Raw genomic sequence first — 4978 nt, 5'->3', positions numbered from 1 at the left:
AATTGAAAGACAACAACTTGACTTGGAGCTGATGGGTCCTGGAAAAACACAATGTTCCCCTCCCCAGTGCCTCAATGAAATCTTTTTTAAAAATTTAGAAGTTTTGACTTTCAAAAGATACCATTAAGAAAATGAAAAAACAAGCCAATAGCTGGAATATTACAAATCACATAGCTGATAGAAGACTTGACTCTAGAATATACAAAGTCTTATAACTCAATAATAAGACAATATCCCAATTTGAAATTGGGCCAAAGACTTGAATAGATATTTCACTAAAGACACCCAAATGACTGAGAAGCACATGAAAAGGTGCTCAGAATCATTAGGCATTAGAGAAATGCAAATTAAAATCACAATGAGATACTACTATACACACACGCATTGGAATGACTATAACAAAAAAGGCCGGTAATAATAAATGCTGATGAGGATGGAGAGAAACTAGGACCCTCATCACATTGCTGGTGGGAATGTAAAATGGTACAGCTACTTTGGAAAACAGTTTGGCGGTTTCTTAAAAAGTTAATCACATTTTTACCATATAGCTTTATAAAAAGTTTTGATAACCTGTGGGGAAGTCTAACACCTTCATCATTCTTTTTCAGAATTCTCTTGGCTTCTCTTGGCTGTTCTGTCTTCCACAAAAATTTTAGGATTCATGCAAATTCTGTGCAAAACCCTGAGATTTTGAATGAAATTGCATTAAATTTATAAATTATTCTGAGGAAAGCTTCCATCTTTTTGATACTGAGAGTTTCCCTCCACTTAACACGGTGTATTAGTTATTTATTGCTGCATAACAATATCACTGCAAACTTAGTGGTATAAAGCAACACATGTTTGTTATCTCACAGCTTCTATGGGTCAAACGTCTGGGCATGGCTTAGCCAGGCTGCAAAGTGTTGGCCAGGGCTGAGTTCTCATCTGAGGCTCCAGTTGAAAAGGAGCCACTTCTGAGACATGAGTTTTGGCGGCGCTCAGTTCCTTGCAGGATGTTGGACCGAGGGCCTCAGTTTCTTGCTGGGTGTTGGCTGGGGGCTGCCTTTAGTTCCTTGCCATGAGGCCCTCTCCTTAGGGTAGCTCACAACACAGCAGCTTGCTTCTTGAAAGCCAACAAGGGAGAGTCACCTTCGCCATATTTTATATGTCAGAAGCAAATCACAAGCCTAGTTCATATTCAAGAGGAAGGGATTACACAAGGACATGAATAGCAGGAGGCAGGGATCATGGAAGCTAGCTTCGAGATTATAACATACTGTATACCTTTCCATTTAATAAAATTCTTATGCATCCTATATTATGTTTACTCATGTATTTCTCAGTGTTTTGGTTTTTTGGTTTTAAGGTTTTATTGGGGAATTGGGGAAGGGGAACAGCCAAGTTGTTGTCCAATCTCAGTTGTGGAGGGTGCAGCTAGCTCAGCACCAAGTCCAGTCGCCACTTTCAATCTAGTTGTGGGGGCCGGGGGGCACGCAGCCCACCATCCCATGTGGGAGTCGAACTGGCAACCTTGTTGTTAAGAGCAGGCACTCTCACCAGCTGAGCAGTTGCTCAGCTCAAGGTGCCATGTTCAATCTTAGTTGTGGATGGGCATAGCCCACCATCCCATGAGGGAGTCAAACCGGAAACCTTGTTGTTAGAAGCACGTGCTCTCACCAGCTGAGCCATCCTGCCGCCTGTTGGCAGCTCTGCAGCAGCTCAGCTTGGGCACAGCTCACTGGCCCATGTGGGAATCGAACAGGCGACCCTGTTGCTCAGAGCTCACGTTCTAACCAACTGAACCACCCGGCCGGCCCCTGTACTTCTCAGTTTTTGATGTTATCATAAATGTTGCTTTAAAAAATAGTCATAATTATTACTTCTGTATAGGAACACTATTGAATTATGGTTACTGATTTTTTTATCTAGCAATCTTGTTGAACTCTCTTATTAGCCCCAATAATTTACCTGTAGATTCACTTAGATTTTCCTCATAAATATCATTTGTGAATAATGACAATTTTGTTTCTTGTAATCCTTAGACAATTTATTTCTTTTTCTCATCTTATTGGACAATAAAACCTCCAATAAAATATTTAACAGAAGTTGTGATACCAGGCCTCTTCCCTGATTAACCCTTTATCAGATTTATCAGGATATTCCTTTTCTTGTCTAGTTTGCTAAGAGCTTTGAAAACGAATAGGTATTTATCAAAACCTTTTTTTGCAATGACCAGGAGAATCAAATAGATTTCCTCTTAATCTGTTGATGTGGTAAATTATGCTTATTTTCTAATGTTAATCCATTCTATCATCCTTGGAATAAATACTACGTGGTATAAAATATGAAATATATATTTTATGACTTCTACATTTATGTCTTTATAATTTGCTTTTCTTATACTGTCCTTGTCTGGTTTTGGTTTTAAAGTTTATACCAACTTAACAAAGCAAGTTGTGAAGCTTTGCTTTCTTTTTTATTTCTTGGAACAAAGTACACAAGATTGGGATTATCTGTTCTTTGAAAGTTTCATAGCACTCCCACATAAAACTATCTGTATTTTTTTCTGTATAAATGTTTAAACTACAAACTTCTAATCTCATCAGGCTCTTTCCCACACTAGTTAGTGCCCTCAATGCCCAGAATAGCTATACTAAATATTTACCATTCTCAAGCTTTCTACCTCACTCTTTCTCCCTATATTGATTGGTAGCATGTAATATTCATCTGCTACCGTCAACCTTTCCATCTCTACTGGCTTCCCTCCTCAACATATTGATAATTATTTTTAAAAGACAAAACAAAAACACACACACACGCAAAATAAACACAACCCTCTCCCCTGAACTCTAGGTTCTTCTCTACCTCTTTTTGTTCTTTTAATTTTCCCCACTGTCAAGAGTAATCTACATTTGCTAACTAAGTGTCCTCATCTCTCTTTTTTTTCCCCCCCCATTCATTTTTTTACTGTATTTTAAGTTATGTTAGAGTTGGGAACTTAGTGGGTTGTATAAAAATACAACATAAACAGATTTGCATTTCTAAACGATCACTTGTGCCAACATTGTAAAGAAAAGATTGGGGGGCCGGATGGGTGATGCAGTTGGTTAGAGCGCAAGCTCTCAGCAATAGGGTCGCCGGTTCGATTCCCACATGGGCCAGTGAGCTGTGCCCGAGCTGAGCTGCCGCTGAGCTGCCACCAGGCAGCCGGATGGTTCAGCTGATGAGAGCGCGTGCTCTTAAAAGGTTGTGGGTAACTAAGATTGAACACAGCACCTTGAGCTGAGCAACTGCTCAACTGGTGAGAGTGCCTGCTCTTAACAACACGGTTGCCAGTTCGACTCCCGTATGAGATAGTGGGCTGCATGCGCCCCCCCCCCGCCCCCGCCCCTGCAACTAGATTGAAAGTGGCGACTGGACTTGGAACTGAGCTTGCGCCCTCCACAACTAACATTGAAGGACAACAACTTGACTTGGAGCTGATGGGTCCTGGAAAAATACAACATTCCCCTTCCCCAATTCCCCAATAAATAATCTGAAAAAGAAAAGAAAGATTGGATGTGAGTGAAACTGATACAAGAGATCTAAATTAAGATTATGATAGTAAAAATGGGAATGGAGAGAAGTGGATGGATTTGAGATCTATTTATAGGATGTGAAGGATGAGGAAATTGAAGATTAAATGTGAGTTTCCAGCTGAACAATGGATTTTGAGGATATTCACTGAATACAAATACAAATTAAGAAATCTGACTACATAACGATAAAACATTCCTACATGGCAACAGCCACAAAAAGAAAACCAAAAGTCACATCATAAACTAGGAGGGGGAAGAAAATCTATGCAACTAATTTCACGAAAGGCTAATTTCCAAAATACATGAAGAGCTCCTACAAATCAGTATCAAAACTCTAATAACTAACAAAATAATGGAAAAATATATGAATATTCATAAATAGGAAATATGATGGTTCTTAAACATATTAAAAGATTCTCAAACTCATTTTTTTTAAGAAATTTTATTGAGGAACTGTGTGTTTTTCCAGGACCCATCAGCTCCAAGTCAAGTAGTTGTTTCAATCTAGTTGTGGAGGGCGCAACTCTTTGGCCCATCTGGGAATCAAACCGGCAACCTTGGTGTTATGAGCCTGTGCTCTAACCACCTGAGCTAATCGGCCACCCCTCAACCTCATTTTTTAAAAGTAAAATAAAAAAAATTTTTTTAAATAAAATCAAATAACACTGAGATACCATTTACAACCAATTTACAACTATTAGAATGGCAAGCAATAAAAAAAGGCAATAATAAACTGAGGTGAGGGTGGAAAAACAAGTACTCTCCAACACTGCTGGTTAGACTGTAATATGATATGAACAATATGGAGGGCAATTTGACAACATCTATCAAAATTACAAATGTATACACCTTTTGACTCAGCAATTCTACTTTTAGGAATTTAACCTACTGTTATATTTGTAAACCTGCAAAATGACAATATATATAATCTTATTCACTGTAGTAGCATTGTATTAGCTAGGATAACCATAAAACATATTATCCAAATTGGGACACTTTTGTAAGAGAAAGAGGTCATTATTGATACTTAAGCTGGGACAATTGGCATAGCTGACTGTCCCAAGCAAGCCAAGAAATATGGTGACTTTAATAACAACAAAAGAGGAAAACAATACAAATACCAGTAGAATCATTTTGAAATCATAATGATACATCTTGACAATGGAATACTACATAGCCATAAAAGAACACATTATATAGTGATTTGGAAGGTTCCCCAAGATATATAGTAAAAAAATAAAATAAAATTTTAAAATACAAAACAGTGCTTATAGCATGCTATCATTTGTGTAAAAGAGAAAATGAATAATTGCTTAGTTATGAATAAAATATCTGGAAGGATATATAGAAAACCACTAACAATGTTTGCCTCTGGGGAGGAAAAGTGGGTAGGTGGCTAGGAAAGAGAAACAGCAGGG

The sequence above is a fragment of the Hipposideros armiger genome, unplaced genomic scaffold (assembly GCF_001890085.2).
Source record: "Hipposideros armiger isolate ML-2016 unplaced genomic scaffold, ASM189008v1 scaffold_548, whole genome shotgun sequence".
Lineage (NCBI taxonomy): Eukaryota > Metazoa > Chordata > Mammalia > Chiroptera > Hipposideridae > Hipposideros > Hipposideros armiger.
This window is presented reverse-complemented; position numbering follows the sequence as displayed.